Genomic DNA, 20,408 nt, shown 5'->3' with positions numbered 1-20,408 from the left:
CATTCAGAAAATTATATTTAATAAATAGCTACCTTCTTTTTTCAGTAACTCCATTTCTGATCTATTTGCTGATGTAGAGGGTCTATTCATATCGAGTTCACTTTAAAAGGTTTTAAGAGAGAAAAAAATCTACTTTGGAAGTGATAGATTATTGAGAAAGAAACCTAAACATGAAGAAAAAAATTGACCTGAGCAAATGTTGTGAAATAGGAAATATAGAACATGAAATAATGAATAATGGATAAGCCCTGAGTGGTCCACCGTATCGAACGCTTTTCTCATATCCGAAAACAAAGCTGCAGGTATAAGACCAGCTTCAAATGCAGCATTAATCCAATCAACCAATTTCAGAACTGCCATATCTGTAGATAGCGCTTTTCTGAACCCAAATCGGTTTTCCATTATAATTTTATTCTTTTCAATATAATAACTTAACTGAGCATGTACAGCTTTCTCATATAACTTAGAGAAAATGGGAGAATAGATACAGGTCTTCGATTTAATGGGTCATCTTTTTTCCCTCCTTTATGAAGAGGAACCACTCTTGCAATTTTTACTGCTTCCGGGAAGATTCCAAGATCCAGAGAAAGGTTGATGAGGTGCATCAAGACAGGTAAGACACTCGTTTTTGCGGCTTTTATGAGGTTCAGCGAAAACTCATCCATCCCACTTGAACTCGAATTCATCGTAGCCAGGAATTGTGCCACTTCCCGTTCCAAATATCTTGCAAATTCAAAGGAATTCTCACTTGCAGGCTGTTATTTGTAACCCCGATACCTCTGAAAAAATACCATATAAATCCCTGGGAGGGAAAGTATTTTTCAGGATATAGGGAGGTCTCGTGGTCTAAGAAATTATTTATCTGCACTTACAAGATTTTGGTATTTACAACCAGTAAATAAAATCTAACCACTTCAGAGACAAACATAATCTAGAATGACATATAACATTTTATTCCGCAAAAATGAGCCTTCATGGTGGAGCTTTGGCTGCTAACAAGGTAAGCTTCAGCAAATTTTTTATAGCTAAATGAATTTCAATATAATGAATTTCATATGATGGGTCATCTTTTTTCCCTCCTTTATGAAGAGGAACCACTCTTGCAATTTTTAGTGCTTCCGGGAAGACTCCAAGATCCAGAGAAAGGTTGATGAGGCGCATCAAGACAGGTAAGACACTCGTTTTTGCGGCTTTTATGAGGTTCAGTGAAAGCTCATCCATCCCACTAGAACTCGACTTCATCGTAGCCAGGAATTGTGCCACTTCCCGTTCCAAATATCTTGCAAATTCAAAGGAATTCTCACTTGCAGGCTGTTATTTTTAACCCCGATACCTCTGAAAAAAACCCATATAAATCCCTGGTTGGGAAAGTATTTTTCAGGGAGGTCTCGTGAGGTCTCGTGGGAGGTCAGGGAGGTCTCGTGGTCTAAAAAATTATTTATCTGCACTTACAAGATTTTGGCGTTTACAACCAGTAAATAAAATATAACCACTTCAGAGACAAAATATATATATATATATATATATATATATATATATATATATATATATATATATATATATATATATATATATATATATATATATATTTATTTATATATCTATATATATAAAAATAAGTTGTCTGTCTGTGTGTCTGTCTGTCTGTCAGGTGACGTCATGTTTCTGTGTTGACTGACGTCATCAAGTTAGTTGTCGTCATTTTTGCTACGACGGTGACGTCATTAAAGATACTTAAGACATATATGTTCACGTAGAAATCTATTAATGTTTAAGTTTAAAATGACTGATGAACTTACAATGGCAAAAGCCGATGAAGATGCTCAAACAGTCTATGCCAAAAAACTTGCTGCTGATAGAGAAAGTCAGAAAAGAAAGCGTGCCGAGGAATCAAAAGAACAGCAAGGAAACAGGCTTGAGGCTAAAGAACGCAAAACCGCGCAGTTAGATGAAGATCCACCTGGACAGCGAGAGTCAAAACATATCAAAACTGAAAATGATAGCGATGATGATTGGGTTTGGGATTTTGACTTGGATAAGGTCATCAATGCCTACCAGATTTTAGTTAAAAAAAAACAAAGGTTCGGCGATATGTATTTCATAGTGAAGCTGAAAAATAAAGAAGAAAAAGAAAACTGAAAAAAGAAAAAATGTAAAAAACTAAAAAATACTAAAAAGAAAAAACACTCAAAGAGAAATTACAGACCGGGACACAAATGACGACCGGGACAGAGGGAATATAAATAACGACCGGGACACTCAAAGAGAAATTACAGACTGGGATACCGGGACACAAATGACGACTGGGACACAGGGAATATAAATGACGACCAGGACACAGGTATTTAAGAATATCGTTCAAAGACAAATTTTTAATTGTAAGAAGACCGTTGAAAGAGAAATTTCTAATTGTAAAATGACTGAAGAACCTACAATGGCAACGGTACCACCATCGAAGTAGATAACCAGTGGGTTGTTCCATATTCCCATTATTATCAAAAACATTTAATGCACACATAAACGATGAATGCTGTAACTCCGTAAAGGCAATCAAATACATATGTAAATACGTCAACAAAGGCAGTGACACGGCAGTTTTTGGCTTGCAGCCCGAAATCAAAGATTTCGACGAAATCGTACAATATCAGGCTGGAAGATACATAAGCAGTAATGAAGCTGTTTGGCGAATTCTTTCATTTCAGATACATGAACGTAGTCCAGCTGTTGTTCACTTAGCGGTACATTTACAGAATGGTCAACGTGTTTATTTCTCGGAAACCAACGTGCAACAAAGAGCCCTGAATCCACCGGATACAAAATTAACAGCTTTTTTTTCGCTTTGCAATAATGATTCTTTTGCAAGAAATCTGCTGTATACTGAAGTGCCTTCGTATTACACGTGGAATACTAAAAATAAAGTATTTGAACGTCGAAAACAGGGTAAGTCAGTCGACGGCCAACCTACCATCTTCAAAGATACTACGATAGGAAGACTCTACACCGTTCACCCCAATCAACATGAATGCTTCTTTCTACGCCTACTTTTGGTGAATGTACCCGGTCCGACATCCTTTGAGTATTTGAGAACTGTAAACGGTACTATACATGACACTTACCGTAGTGCATGCCAAGCTCTGAATTTATTGGAGAATGACCAACACTGGGATAACTGCATTAATGACGCGTGCGAAACGTCAACCCCAAGTCAAATTCGTGCATTGTTTGGCATCATTTTAACAACTTGCTCTCCATCAGCTCCTACAGAGTTATGGGAAAAATATAAGTCAAAAATGTCCGAAGATATACTCCATCGAAAACAGTTAGAGACGTCAGATATGACTTTTGATTTTACATCAGAAATTTATAACTACACTTTAGTTATTATAGAAGATTTGTGCGTACGTATGGCAAACAAACCTCTTCAGGATTTGGGAATGCCTTCACCTAACCGTATCGCTGCTGTTTCGACATGTGTAGAATTGGATCGTAAACAAAGTTACAGTACGACTGATCTATTGTCGTATGTACAAAATAACATTTCAAAGTTAACGTCGGAACAAAAAGACACTTATGATACGATAGACTCAATTTCAGGACGTATACAACTACCTGCTGATTTCTGTAATTTAGTGACGTCCAAAAATGAATCGATTGAAAAAGTATTTCCGAATATTCTAAAAAATTATAAAATTAATAAATGGCTAAGTGAAAGAGCGATTCTCGCACCCAAAAATATAGACGTCCACGAAATCAACAATATTGTTTTGACCAAGATTCGAGACCAGGCAGTCCTTTACAAGTCAGTCGACACAGTTTTGGAACCAAATGAAGTGGTTAATTATCCATCTGAATTTTTAAATTCCATAGATCTTTCAGGGTTTCCACCACACGTGCTACAACTAAAAATAGGCGTACCAATAATACTTTTAAGAAATATCAACCCACCAAAGCTTTGCAATGGCACGCAACTTGCCGTAAAAAAACAATGGAAAACCTAATAGAGGCCACAATCTTGACAAGGCCTTTTGAGGGTGAGGCTGTTCTTATTCCTCGCATTCCCATGATTCTAACGGATCTGCCTTTTCAATTTAAAATATTGCAATTCCCAGTTCGATTAGCATTTGCAATCGCCATTAACAAAGCTCAAGGTTAATCATTAGAAAAATGTGGTATAGATCTTAATACTGATTGTTTTTCCCATGGACAATTGTACGTTGCATGTTCGAGGGTCGGTAAACCTGACAATCTATTTATATGCAGCGACAATTGGACAGCGAAGAATGTTGTATATTCGCAAGTTTTACGCAGTTAATTTGTATTGTATCTATCTATCTATCTATCTATATAAAAACGAGTTGTGTGTATGCAGATTTTTTTGTTTGTAAAAAAAGCGTTTGCATATGACGTCATTATTAGTACATACGGCTTTGTATATGCACAGACAATGGGAAAGCCAAGAATGTTGTATATTCGCAATTTTTACGTAGTTTAACTCCTGCAGACGAAATGAATGCTTGCCTGAAAAATTCTAATTTATGGGCACACATAAGATATTAAAATTAACTACAAATATGCGTGTCCGATTGCAAAACGATGACTCTGGTCAAACATTTTCAGATCAATTGCTGGCAATTGGAAACGGAAAGCTCCCAGTAGTGGGAAAGCCAAAAATGTTGTATATTCGCAATTTTTACGTAGTTTGAAACACATATATAAATCTATCTATATTCACAGGTGGGACACAGGGACACAACTACAATGGCGCGTAACGACTTACGCGCGCGGGGGGGCTTGGGGGGGCGCGAAGCGCCCCACCAACTAGGTTTTGGGGTGGCGCGAAGCGCCACCCCAACAGCTAGTATATTTATATATATATATATATATATATATATATATATATATATATATATATATATATATATATATATATATATATATATATACATATATATATATATATATATATATATATACATATATATATATATATATATATATATATATATATAATATATATATATATATATATATATATATATATATATATATATATATATATATATATATATATATATGTTTTTAACTACGTGAAACATGCGAATATACAACATTCTTCGCTGTCCCATCGTCTGTGCATATAAATAGATTGTCAGGTTTACTGACTCTTGAACATGCAACATATAATTGTCCATGGGAAAAACAATCCGTATTCAGATCTATACCTCATTATTCTAATGATGTGTCCCTGTGTCCCGGTCTTCATTTATATTTCCTGTGTCCCGGTCGTCATTTGTGTCCCGGTGTCCCAGTTTGTAATTTCTCTTTGAGTGTCCCGGTCGTCATTTATATTCCCTGTGTCCCGGTCGTCATTTGTGTCCCGGTCTGTAATTTCTATTCGAACAATCCCTCTGTCCCGGTCGTCATTTATATATCCCGCCTGTGCCCCCGGCGTCCCCGTTGCAGTTGTGTCCCTGTGTCCCGGTCGTCATTTATATTCCCTGTGTCCCGGTTGTGATTTGTGTCCGGGTGTCCCAGTCTGTAATTTCCCTTTAAGGTTCCCGGTCGTCATTTATATTCCCTGTGTCTCGGTCGTCATTTGTGTCCCGGTGTCCCGGTATGTAATTTCATCAGTTGACAAACATGACGTCAGTCTACAAACAATTTCATGACGCATACAGCTCAATCCTTATAATGACGTCAGTCAACACACAAACATGACGTCACTCGACACACACACACAGAAAACTTATTTTTATATATATAGATAGATAGATAGAAGATAGATAGATAGATGTCATATTAAATCACAAAATCAGCAAACTTTGGTCTTTCTCCCATGTTTAATGATTTCTGGATAAAGTGTATGTTTCCTTTTTGTCATTTTAATACTAAAAGTACTTGTGCTATTTTATAAACGGCCTTTTCTTAGCCAAGCTATTCGTCAAAGATGTCACCTCTTTCTCATGAGCACCGATGTCCCAATTTCTCTGACATTTTGTGTTTTCCCTCAATTGGGAAATTCCTTGATCTAAATAATCTAGTCGGTCTATTTCTTTTCTGTAATTTTCGTCTAGATTAATCAGATACTTGGCTGCCAAACGTAATTCTCTTATTCTTATCGATTTGACGAACGTGTCAATTGCATTTTGTTTTTTACTCTCGATCATATCTAATTTATTGGTAATATTTTCCAGTGTTTTTTCGAGATCCAAAATTTTTAAATGTGTACTTTCTGTCAAACTTTCACGATTCCAACGGTAACTCCACAAGTCTTTTATATTTTGTATATCAAGATCCTTATCTGTCTGAGTTTCAACAACTCTAAAAGATGACCACAATTGGAAACTCCTAGTACTTTCTTTTGACATTAGAGACCTTAATCTATCTTTGAGTGAACTTTTCTCATATAATTCTGATTTTTCTTGTCTTATTTCTCTGTCTAAATCATGTAACATTTTCCAACGTTCTAAGCAGTTTGAATCCTTCTCCAACATATACAGGCCAGCGAAACGGGACATCTGCAATTGAATTGTCTCAAGGATGATGTCAACAGCGTTGATTTTGTCACTATCGATTGCATCTAGCTCACTGGAAAGAGTTTCTAGTATTTCTACAATATCTAATTGATTTTGTTTCGAAATATTTTGTTTTGATAGATAATGATACAGTTTGTCTTGTATCCTGTAGATTTCACAATAGTCATCTTGAATACCCAATGTTTTTAATTTCTGTTCGCTCATCTTACACCTGTCTTCTAACTTCTTATATTGTGCGTTGACGGAGCAATCAGTTTCTCCTTGATCTGGCAACCTTGCTTTGGCATTTCTTTTTCCCCCTTCTATTTTCTCAAACTTTCGGGTCAGAGTTTCAGCTATCTCGTCACTTGTCGCTTCCTCCTTGTAAGTCTCATAGTATCCATTTTTTTCCTCTGTTTTGATGGAACGGCTGATTTTTTCTCGGTTTATTAACTTTGTTGTGGCTTTTCTATTTCCTTGTGTGCTCTTGTCAAATGTCTGCAATATTTTTCCATTTGGTTGGGCTTCATTTACGTTACAGGTGCTGGATTTCTTACTTATTTGGGTGGAGTTTTCGATTTTTTTTTTAATAGGTGTTCCTGTTCCATTTTCTCTACCCTCAAACTTTTGTTCCGGTACTGTTGTATCAACTGATTGATTTGCTCCATCCTTGGTGTCAAAAACTTGTTTCAATTTTTTAACTGATACCCAAATTTGGCCACTTTCTTTGATGCATTCCTGTTTCACATGTGAATTATGGAGTTTTTGAATCATTCTCCATACACGGCCCTTATAGACTATATTCCTCGCATACAAATGTCTAAATCCTTCGGGATACATAATGAATGTAATGCTTGTAATCAACTGAATGACAAACTTCAACTACATATTTTTATATAGACACGTTGACGTCATTTATTGTTTAAAGTTGTAATGACGTCATTTTTAGACATTACATCATTTTAACTGGCTCACCATAAAATGATTTCATAAAATAGAATGATAATTAGAAAACCTTTAAACTTATGTTTTTTCTACGCTGTAAAAAAAATTGTTAATTTCTCAAATCATCGCATGTGTTTCATGAAAGAAAAGAGTGTTAAATTTCGGTTGAGGAATACTAGGCTTTGTTATTGATTACCATCATTTAAAGTCGCACATACCTTTTTCTGATAAATTAACCAAGAATAAAAGCCAATCTTTGTATCTTAAATAAAAGTATATGAACAAATTGCTGCAGTCAATAACCGTTACTATTTCTTCTTTTCCTCTGTCAAATATACCGCAGCTAGTATATTATCTATTCTTATTTCTACCAATATGAGAATTCAAACCACCTCATAAAATTACCATATTTCTACCTAGGATCCTATCTGTTTGTTCATGAAGCAACTATATCCTATTTATCTATTTGTTCATGGATCCTATCTATTTTTTATTGAGTCATTACAATTTCCATCTGTTGGTTTTAGAGGAACATATACCAATAACCGTATACTGGATTTTGTTTGTTCTTTTTTTTTGGGGGGGGGGGGGGAGGAGTTACACAAAAAACTAGAAAATTGCATAAAAAATAGCTTATATCCATTTTTGTCAGTGAGTTAGACAAACATTTCAGGAGTGTAAAAAAAATTACATTCCTGAAATGCTTACAATTAAGCTGAAATAGCGTAAAATTAAGTAAAAAAGGTTAATTTTCAATACGGATATTAAGTACCATATGTTTTCGAGAAAGTTTTCATCTAAGTGTTAAATATAAATATTAGGTTCAGAAAGCATTCTGCATGGTGCATTTTGAATTACCATAGTTTAATCTGAGGGAACACGTGACAAGTTTTAATCTTTCTAAATAGGACTGAGACTTACCACTTTGAAAATGATGAGAGCCAACATAGTAAATTAAATTAATTCATAGACCTCGTAAGTTTTTTTGGAGGGGAGGGGACTAAATCAATGTGAGGAAGCCTTAAGAGCTACTCATCTCTTTTTTTTGTTTTTATTTTTTTATTGTTAAATAACTCTATCAACAACAAAAAAAACTATAACATACAAAAAGGAAAAAGACAAAAATATCAGTATATATAAACAATCTCTAAGTAAAAATGGACAATGAAGTGAAAATTACTTGATCAAGTTACGTTCAAATAAATGAATTGAATCAAACAGTTCATAGTACTGAACTGTTAGTAAGGGACTTAAATAGTAAGCTCAAGGCTCAATAGTAACCGAAACTTAATAAAACGGAACTTTGATACAAATAGATATATATCAAAAGAATTGGAGTTTTATGCTAATTTCATACATATATGTTTTATCAAGTTTAGTCTTACCCATCGGATTTCCGAGGAGGATCGTATCAATCTAGTGGTCCGAAAATGTCACAAGGGATCTCATTCAAACGGAAATTTAATGTTTTAGTGGTCTTTTTAAGTGACCAAACCAAAAGTCCCCGGATCAAAATTTAGGGATAACCATGTTGTTGAGCATATACGAAAATCTAATAACTAAGTATTTGAGGACGACTTAATCTCCCATAGTCCCCCAGGGAAGGGCTGCATGTTATGAACTTTGTTCATTGCTAACATATAGTATTGGCTATTGGGAAGCATAGAGACGTTTTCAGTGGGATTTTTTTCGATGGGGGGGGGGGGGTCTGGGGATTGTTTTACACGGGAGAATATTTCCATGGAGGAATTTTTCATGGAGGAAGAGAATTTTCATCAAGGTGGTGCTGGATTTTTCAGCATTAATAAAAAAAAATAAATTAAATAAAAGCAAGTTTTTTCAACTGAAAGTAAGGAACAACATTAAAACTTAAAAGAAACTGAAATTATTATGTATCTAAGGGGGTTCGTCCCCTTGTCAATACCTTGCTCTTTACGCTAACGTATTTTTAGTAATTTCGAAAGAGGTATTTATTTAATTAAAATGCCTTTGTGATTTTCATATTACGTACATGAGGAAGTTCGCCCTCTCGTGAATACCTCGCTCTTTACGCTCAAGTTCAAATTTTGCTGAATAATGGCTAAAAAAAGATAATAATTTTTATGTGATAATAAACCAAAGATATTTTTTGTCGTCGGCTTGTGGTTGTTATTATAATAATAAAAAAAACGTGTTTTTTTTTCAATTGAAAGTAAGGAACAATATTACAACTTAAAACCAATAAAATTATTGCGTATATGAGGGGGTTGAAGATTTTTTCATTCATTCCTTTCAGTCATTTGATAATTGCTGAACTTGTGACGTTCAATTTCATAAATACAGTTTCATCCTCTTTGGCCGTTCTGTTACTATGCCTTACAAAATTAGTCCCGCAAATTTAACTAATTTCGGTTTCGTGGGAGAATCTTTCCGTAGAGAAATTTATCGTCAGAGAAGGGAATTTAAAAAACAATAAGCAACTAAATAAAAAACAAGTTTTTTCAAATGAAAGTAAGAAGAAACAGTAAAACTTATAAAGAGCAGAAAATATTAAGTATATACGGGTATAAGTATCAGTGATCTTCTGAGGGTTGATGGATGGACTTACATATTGCTGCATTTAAAATCTAAAGCTGATAAACTTATGATCTAGCCTTAGAACTGGAAATTGTTTTTTCTGGTATACCTGTGAAGCTTCATACTAGAAATGGATTCCAAGGAAGTCTTGGACAGCAGTATTAGATCGGCCTCTTACAACATTTTACTTCAGATCACATTTCGGATAATCACCTTTGCTCTCAATGCCTTCATCATTCATTATGTTGATGTCGGTGTTCTTGGTCTCTTAAATGTTAGATTTTACCTGTTGTTTTCAACTATCTTGTTTGTCAGCCGCGAACCTTTTAGACGAGTCTGTCAATCTTGCTCAAAAAGAGATGACTGGAGAAAAGTCATCAACCTGGTATGGCTGACAGTCATAAGTACGATCATATCAGCTTGTGTATTCTCCTGGATTTGGCTGAATGTTCTTTCATGGCCGGAGGGTGAATTGGCTGAAAAATATAGATCCAGTGTCCTTGCCATTTCTTTTAGCTGCATATTAGAGTTTTTCTTTGAGCCTGTCTATGTCTTTTCACAGGCTTTTATGTACATAAAATTACGAGTTGTGATAGACTCTTTGGGAATGTTACTTCGGGTGTTAGGCATGGCTGTAACTGTTTATCTGGCACCACAGTATGCCGTTGAAGCAGGTTACTTTGGACAAGTTGGGGTTTCCATTTTATATCTTTGTGGCTTTTGGGGCTTCTTTTATTATGAATTTTGGAGAAGAAAGAAGAATGATGAACCAGCATTGCCAATTCAGAGTTTATCAGGATTTTTACCCAAGTTTTCAGCTGGTGAGGAAGTCTTGGATTGACATCTTGCCAAACTAGTTTGGAGTTTCTTTGTTCAGGGACTAGCGAAGCAAGCCCTTACTGAAGGTGAGAAGTATCTAATGACACTCACATCATTTCTAACGATGGCAGAGCAAGGTGTTTTTGACATTGTCAATAATCTCGGATCAATTGCTGTTAGATTCTTACTTCTCCCCATTGAAGATGCCACCAACTTCTATTTTACGAAAAAACTTCAAAGAGTCCCTTTGGAACAGCAGGATGAGAAAGCTGTTGCTGAAGCCAGCAATGTCCTATTTCTTCTCATTTGATTTATGACCTTGTTCGGACTGAGTGCTGTTTTTTTGGGTGTACCTATCGCCAAAACCGTTTTGGCTCTATACGGAGGCGAAACGATTACTAGTAGTGTGGGTCCTTTTTTAATGCAGTTAAATTGTGGATTGATATTACTTCTTGCTTTGAATGGAGTCACAGAGGGCTACGCAACTGCAACTGTTAGTAAAGCTGAGTTAGACATGAGCAGCTTTTTCATGGTCTGTACGTCTGGTGTATATATCGTATCTGCCTTATGTTTTGTATACCTATATTCTAGTCCTGGCCTGGTTATTGAAAACGCAGTAACTCTGTGTTTACGGATTGCCCGAAGTTGTTACCTGATCAACAAGCAATACGAAGGAACGCCCTATTCACCTTTAAAGAATTCATTCCCAAAGAAGTGGGAAATATTTGCTTTGATGCTTTCGTTCGTACTCTGTTCTTTCGTTTCGTACTTTGTTTCTTCAGAGCCTTTTTTGCCAACTTGGTCACCCTTGGTTTCTGGCGTTCTTTGTGGATTTGGTGTTCTTTGGGTGATTGCCGTCAACGAACAAGAATCACTTGACATTGTTTTGTCGAGACTCAGTTTTCTTCCTATGAGAGTCCAGTCCACAATACGAGCACTAACTAGACAACATCAACGAGTGGATTAAATTGAAGTGTGATGCTCTAATCGAAGTTTTTCTCGTTTTATTCTTTAATTTTTATCCTTGCAGTAGAAATTAAACGTCCTCAATAGCTCGCTCTTAAAGGGGCTGAAAGGTGCTGTCCCCTCATCAATGCCCCACTATTTACGCAGTTAGACTCTTTTTCACAGCTCTACTTTTTAAAAAAATAAAAAAAAAACTTTGGCGTAAATATTGGGATGTTGAAGAGTGTACAGCCTTTTTCATGTACGGAGTGACTTCTATTCGTTTTAAGTTTTGATGCCACTCCTTACTTTTCAGTAAAAAAAAAACAAATATTTTTTTTTATTTAATTGTAAATAAAAACAACAAGTTTTTTATTTACAGTTTGCAAACTCCCAGCGGAACAAATTTTTCATCAAAAACTCTATGAAAAATGACACCCTTTTAAAATTATATTGATAAATGTGAGAAATTTAAGTCCAAGTGAATGAGAAGCAAATCTGGAATAAGCCCTTTTTAGAATTTAATAAAAATGATGTCATTTTGCTGTTGATAGATTTTCTCCTGTGGAGGGTTACACTCTTACGAGTATTCGCAGTAGAAAGGATTCAAAATATTCCGAGAAAGGGCAACTATGCAGAGCGAGTTGGTGCAGGGGCACCCATTTACCTTACAGCAGTGATGGAGTATTTGGCTGCTGAGGTCCTTGAGCTTGCTGGCAATGCTGCACGAGACAACAAAAAACTCGTTATCATTTCGTATCAAGATAGTCTGGAGTACAACGGGCGTTGTCATCTTTCTGAATATGTACGTAACCCAACAGCCTTTTTGAAAATTTATTTAAATTAAATAGAATATTAAGTCTGATGTCAGACCAAATCAAAAGACTTGTGTATATCCATTCTATCGAAGAGGTGTATCAGCAATAACAAATGAACTGTTGGGGTTTTTTGGTTTAAGCCTTCAGAGATTACCATGGGGCCTTTCAAGTATCTTCCTCTCCTTTGAAAAAGTTTTAGATTTCTGCTAGTTGAAATGTTGGAAAATAGAACTTGGTAAGCTTTTGGCTTTAGCTGGGCGGGAGTGTAGCCAATATTCCCTATTGTTTTCCGTGTTTTTGGTTTGTATGATGGAAAGGCACTATGGAACTGATGAAGCTATTGATATTAACTGCAATGACATCAGAAGTAACAGGCAGATGTAGCAAAATTTGGTAAGTGTCATTCTTTTGGAGTTCCTCTAGGGAACATCTGATCTTTGTCTATTATACTTTGTGAACAGTTTTCATGAATTTAATTTCGTAAAATTTGAATTCACTGCTGCAGTTTCAATACTTGAAACATAGTTTCATCAATATAATATTAGCTGCCATTTTAATTTAATTTGATAAAAAAAAAAAACCCAATATGGCTACATTTTAGAGAAGCTCAGATGCATCTTGATGCATTGGTACTGATCCCAACGTTTTTGCCAAAAAATAACGAAGTTATGACAGTTAGAATATTGCATTGCTAAAAAAAAAAAAAATCGGAGCTCATTTTGTGTTAAAAACTGAAAACTGATTGAATTGAAAATTCTTTTCTTATCTGGTTGTATAGGATATAGTGTCCATATTTTGGATTGTCAAAGTATAACCAATGCTTCAAGAGATGGCATTCCAAGTCACAACTAAGGAGAGTTATACTGTTTTGAAGGTAGATTTTGACAGTGGTTCCAAAATTGCACTGTGGAATCATCGGTGACTTTACCCTAGGTAAACCCCTCAACATCTGTTTGACAGCTTTGCGATTTGGACACCTTCTTTTTATAAATGAGCTAAATTTTGTTATTCAACAATACATGTGTAGTGTATTTATTCATTGATATACCTCTGAATTTAGGATGAAATTTACAACTGCATATGGCTTCATTTTAGGACTGGATTAGAGATATTTAATGATTTTACACCGTTTGGAAAAACCCATCTATGTTGGTTGGATTGATTTTTGGTGATGTTGCATGCAGCATGAAAGGACTACCTGAAGAACAAGTTTTAGAAGATTGCTACCAATGTTTGAAGAAATATCTTGGAACTAGACATGCAATACTCAGACCCACAGAGATGAGCAGGCAAATCTTATATACATTTTCTGTATGGGTATAGTCTTCATTTTTATTTCTGGCACTGGAAGCAAATTTGTAGCATCACTCAAATAGTTTTTAGCCTATGGCCAATGTTAGACTCACTTAAGCCTTTGTTGCTTTTTCTGTCTCTGTCAAACAGTTCGTGGTAACGAACTGTAGTAAGGAGCGACCCGGCTCAATAGTAACCAAAACTCTAAAAAATGGAATTTTGGTACCAATAGCTACATCAAAAGAATCGCATTTTAATGCTGATTTTAAATATATAAGTTACGCCTGTACGCTAAAGTTTTTTACTATTTTAAAATGTAGAGTTAAGAGAAAGAGTCAAACTTTAGCGTAAAGAGCGGGGCGTTGAGAAGGAAAAGCCCCTTTCATATACGGAGTAATTTCTGTTCGTTTCAAGTTTTAATGTCGCTCCTTACTTTCATTTAAAAAAACTTGTTTTTTTTATTTAATTGTTAGAAGGACTGCTTGAATGTTGGGCAAAACGCGTCCTTGGGCAATGGTAACCTCCGACAAGAGCTTGTTCAGTTCTTTGTCATTTCGAACGGCAAGCAGAAGGTGACAAGAAATTATACGAGTTTTGTGTCGTCTCGTGCAGCATTGCCAGCAAGCTCAAGGACCTCAGCAGCCAAATACTCCATCACTGCTGCAAGGTAAATGGGTGCCCTGCACCAACTCACTTTGCATAGTTGCTCTTTCTCAGAAGATGGTGAATCCTTCCTACTGGTAATATTTGTAAGTGTGTCACCCCCCCCCCAAAGGAGAAAATCTATCAACAGTAAAATTACATAATTTTTATTAAATCCTAAAAAGGGCTTATTCCAGATTTGCCTCTCAATCACTTGGACTATCTATCGTGTTTTTTTTTACAATTAGCCGTGGCTTGATGCCAGGGCCAGTTGTAATGCCAGGGCTATGGTAAGGATTTGCCTTGTTTCTGGACCACTGCTTTTCCTGAGGTAGAAAAATGGAGGCGAGAGAGTTATTTTGTTGCGAGAGCAACACTTTTGTTTCGTCGTGTTTTTTTTCTAGCACCCCTATTTCAGCTTGTTCCTAGAAAGTGGTAAGAGTCTAACATATGCAGTTTTTACGGAAAGTGTGGACTTTAGGCCTGATTGATGAATATGATTTCGCATTTTGGAAAACTTCGTAGAACTCTTTAGTGGAGGAAAGATACGGAAAAAAATGGTCAAACATCGGGGAGATGTGGGGAAAAACCTGAATTTTGTGTTTATAAATATTTTTGAGTTAAATAGTCGTTTCCTATCAAATCAAGTATGCTGACTCCAAATCTGAATTCAGATTTTCCTTTTTCCGCACCCTAATGCGCATTTCTACCCTTAAAGGGTGGGGGGGGGGGTAAAACTCGAAATTAAGAGGTTGTTGCATTATATGGTCGTTTCCTTTGGAATGAATGGCGGTGAATTCGAAAATGAAGTTAAAAACTTGATTTTACGTGGTCAAGTACCACATATTACCTAAGTCGGCTGTGAAAGTTGACCTACATGAACTAGTAATTTTAATCATTTGTCAGTTGATTCACCATTTCCTATCAAGCTAGGAATGGCGCCTTAGAATTTGAGTCTCGAACAGTCTAATTTCAAACCAGCATTACAGACTCCCCCTCCAGTTTGCGGTTTTCATTCCTTAGTGTCATTCTTTGGATGATCTAGTCAGTGGAGCCATCTACCATAGTACTTGCTAGATGATTGGCGTGTTCAAGCCTATATACAAAGTTTGTGCCGTTTTATTTACCTCCACAAAGAAAAGACAAAAAAAAAATAAACTGGGATCCGCGTGCCGATATGCCAAAGCAGCATCAAACTCGGTGAAAACACTGCCGCATTATCCGAGAAAGGAGCCGACGCCGTGAATAACGTAAGCAAAGAAAGAGGTAGTAGCATAGCTGTGACGACTGGAAATGAAGTCCATACCGCGTGTCGTCGTAACTTCTATGACAGACGTCGGATCGACAGAGACAAGAACGCTCAAAGGAAACTTGAGCAGAAAGAACCGGTTGCAGCCCCCCGACCAGATCTTCAGCTCCACGCTTTGATTTTTCGAAGAACTGCCTATTCTATGGTCAAGCCGTGGAATTATGCAAGATCACAAGTCGTGAACTATCTGAAGCTTAGCAGTACGAACTCATAGCTTCGACTGCTCTATTAGTGAAATGTGTAAGAGCAGGAACGATCAGTGGGCCATGACAGTGCTTGGTCGGAAAAATTCAAAGACTTCTGACCTTCATGCAGAGGATGCCGTTTATTATCAAACATGCTCAGTGAACTTCAGGACAGGAAAATTGATTCCAAAAAAATTCCGTGGTCAAGAAGAAGTGAGTGACGTGCCTCCATCAAAGAAACGGAAGGGAAGACCGTTCGATAGTGCAAGGAAAGCCGCTCTCGAAGAAGCACTTTGGTGCTATACCAACAGTGAAGAACCTGTACCTCTGACGATCATTTCAAGAAAGATGGATCATATTCTCTCCGAAACTGACTGTGATAGTTTGGCCTACAGCTTTCGTCAAGCCAAGGATTTGCTAGTCAGTGAGTATGGCGAAAAAGTGGTTGTGTCCGATTCAAATGGGAAAGAGACACTCGCAACATTTAGAGATACGGTTGACAGGATATTACAAGAATTTCACCAAGAGGAAAAAGTATAATGTGAAAACAGAGAAAGGGATCAGCTCATCAAAGTCGTTGGAAAGATAATAAGAAGTGAAATCAAATCCATCACGACAAGGAAGGATTCCTACGAATTTCTTAACGAGATATCGTCAGTAGAGAAGTGTTTGAACTTCGTGTGCCCATCTCTTTGTCTACTGCTTTCATCGATAGGGGTCGACATGCCTGGTCTAATATCTTCTATCGGACAGGCTATAATGCAGGCATGCAGACCACGTGGTTTAATGTCTCCTGTACAAATGTGACTGGCTTCGCAGCTGCATCACCATTTCTAATCCCGATTTCTAATCAACACACTACACAGTCTTGGCTTCTGCTCTTCGTACTCAGAGGTAAAATAATTTGAGAGATGTGAAGCAGTAAATCAAACGTTGCTGGAAGAGTCCAAAGAAAAAGCACGTTTTTTCAGTAGGTAGGAGACAACGTCGATCATGATATTGCTACTATCGACGGCCTGAATAACTTTCATGAAATGGGACTTATTGAAGTGTTTACACCTGAGTTGCCGGTAAAAGAAGCAAGTGGAGATGAGATGAAGTCAATCGGCACCGTGCCATTCTACACCTACCAAAACCCCGTCAAGTCGCAACCAAGGACTTTTGATTGCTTGACAAATAGTGGTGACACTCATCACAATGAATAGAAAGATGAAACTCTTTGGCGCATCTCTGGCTTTTTCAAAAGCTCATACATGAGCTGTTCGGCCTTTATGTGGTCAATACACCAAAAGCTACCTCATCCGGGAAAGTCGAATACTCGTTTTTTGCCAATGATTAACCACAACCCAAGCGACATCTCTTGTCTTTATTCTACACTTATGCATGCTAAAGAGCGCGCTATTCGAGCTTTAAAAACTCTAGTCATTACCTTTGACCAACCGCTTTACTGGAAGGCAAAGTCTGCTGATGCAGAGCCTGCCACATGTACTTTAAGAAATGCTATTGTTTTCCTAGGTGGATTTCATACACGCATGAGTTTTCTAGGTGCCATTGTCTTCCTTATGGCTGACTCGGGTCTTTTGGAAATCCTAAGTTAAGTATACACGCCTAACACTGTGCGTAGTATGTTACAAGGCAAAGCTGTCTCTCGTGCTGTGCGAGGTCATTGTCTGTTGGAGGTAGCCCTTTATGTGAAACTTTTATCATCAGAACTGGATAGCAGAGCGTTTGATGGCAATGACATGCTACCAGAACCTCTTGAAAAGGCAAAAAAGGTGTACGAGTCGCTCCTTGAAGGAGATAACATCGACGAAGCGCAGGTGTCGGAAGCAGCAGAGCTTATCTATGAAATAGTTCCGGAAGCAGCAGAGCTTATCTATGAAATAGTTCAAAGTGCAATAGAAATAGTTCTAACAAATGCACAGATGAAAATTGAGGGGCTTTATGGTCCAGTGACATTGCCAACCTCCCAGAAAGTCTTGGACGGTGACTGGCTAGTCCAGAAAATCCCGTGGACTCCAGGATCCACATACTCTGAGGTGGCAGGATTTTACGTAGACTATGTCACAAGACATTTCGGCCAGGCAGTGGTAGTTTTGACTCTTACACTGATACACATACGATGAAAAACTGCACACAACTGAAGAGAACAAAGGCTTGTCGTGTCCAACGGTTCAATTCTCTCCTAACATGAAGATTGTCAAAAGTGAGGAAGAATTTCTGAGAAATCACAAAAAATGGCTAGTCCAGAAAATCCCGTGGACTGCAGGATCCACATACTCTGAGGTGGCAGGATTTTACGTAGACTATATCACAAGACATTTCGGCCAGGCAGTGGTAGTTTTGACTCTTACACTGATACACATACGATGAAAAACTGCACACAACTGAAGTGAACAAAGGCTTGTCGTGTCCACTCCATACCACCTCCACTATAACTATAGTGGTAGTATTAAAAGTATACACTTAGTGCCTTCTGGCTAGTTCAAAATCCCCACAGCTTATCCTTAAAGGTCTAATTTAATAATATGATTTGTTCTTCAGATATTGCTTTGCCATCCTTTTGAAAGTCCACATGCTTATAGTTTGCTTTAATTTAGTCCAACATCCGCCTAAATATTCGTTAAAAGCTTCACCTTAATGCCCTTAACTTGCGCAGTAGCAATAATTGTAGCAATTTGCCCATAGCACCTTTTATATCCTCAACATCTTCCTCAACACACACTGAAAGTTTCAGCTTAATACTATCAACCGTTCCTGAAGCATTACTGATGCATCCACTTGACAACCTGTGTGGGCATAGTGTGTTTCAAATTAGTTCCATATAGTTTCTATATATCCCAAACTTTTTGCCTTAATATCCTTAGTTTTATTAGCGTTAGTAGTTGTAGTAGCAGTGGAATTAATTGTAGTAGCCTAAGCTTTAGTGGCAGTAGTATTAATTAAAGTACTAATAATATTAGCACTAGCAGTAGTATGAGCAGAAGCAGTAGCGTTAGGATGCAAATATTTTCTTTTGATTATTTCAACATCCCTCACAAAAAGCCCTGTTACTTTCAACTTCACACACCAAACTGTTCAACCCTTTTTGGAACAATTTACTGTTACAATATTGCTGCTACACCCTTTTAACAACCGGTATAAAGACGGTTTGTTGTGATTCAGTTCACCTTCCTCCCTCTAAATTCGTTTCTTCCTACCCTTAGGCATAGTCGTAATAGTAGTCACTGTAGTAGTAACGATATAATAGTATTGAATAGCGGTAGTATTACTAGCAGCAGCGGTATTACCAAATTGCCTTTTAGTCAGTAGAACGTCCCTCTCATCAAGTCCTGGAAGTTTCAACTTCATACAATTACCCATTGCTACGACATTACTGCTATGTCCTTTTGATAACGTGTATGTGCAAATACTTCTTGAGATTTTCATTTCAATGCTCTTAACCTTACAAGTAGTTGCAATAGAAGTAGTAATAGTAGTAGTAGTAAGTGTAGCAGCAACCATTTTATTTAGGCCGTGCTATTTCGCTGCCTGTGATGATCTTCCCCTTTAAGAATTCTCTGGAAGTTCCAACTTAAAACCCAAATCAATTATTGAGATACACTATTTTGACAATTTTTATGTACATAGCATCTTTTGATTTAGTTCAAATTTCCCCTTAATGGAGGTCATAGTTGTAGTAGTATTGGTAGCATACAAATATTGCCTTTTTGATCATATCCCTTATCATTTCCTGAATTTTCCGAATTAATATATTCGTCATTCCTGTGTTACACCCTTTTGAAAATCCTTATATACATAACGTGTTTTGATTCAGTTCAACACTCCCCTTGACATTTTCTGAAAGGCTTACCTGAATGCCCTTCGTCTCCTTGGAAAATAAAGTTCAAATATGCATGCCTTTCTCAATAACGGTTACTATGTCTAAACAATGAACGAATTGCCTAGCTTACAGCCTTTGTCCTAAGGACTGTGAGGAGGTTGATATCCCCAAAGACATAATTACTGAATCTTTCAATAAGGATGAACAAAATAGAACTCTTAAAATTTCGGTCAGATATGTTTTGGGGAACGATAGGCTTAGGGGATGGCTGATTGCCCTCCACTACTCTTAAAAAGGGCACTAAAACTTCCGAATTCCAATCAAATGAGCTCCATCCGATCCAAAACTTATGCGACCACCTGTTCTAAAAAACTTTATGTGCCCCGGGGCATAACTTACAACAATTATCCATTTGCTCTGAGGGATTGTGTCCAATTTAAAGACCCCGCTATATGGTTTTTAGACTATCGGGAATAAAATGGCTATCTCACAATTTCAATTGAATGTGTTTTAGGAAAAGAGGATGTCATGGAGGGGGGGGAGGGGGGGGTGGTTGGT

Source organism: Artemia franciscana, chromosome 8, assembly GCF_032884065.1.
Source record: "Artemia franciscana chromosome 8, ASM3288406v1, whole genome shotgun sequence".
NCBI classification, from domain to species: domain Eukaryota; kingdom Metazoa; phylum Arthropoda; class Branchiopoda; order Anostraca; family Artemiidae; genus Artemia; species Artemia franciscana.
Note: the sequence above shows the minus strand (reverse complement) of the source record.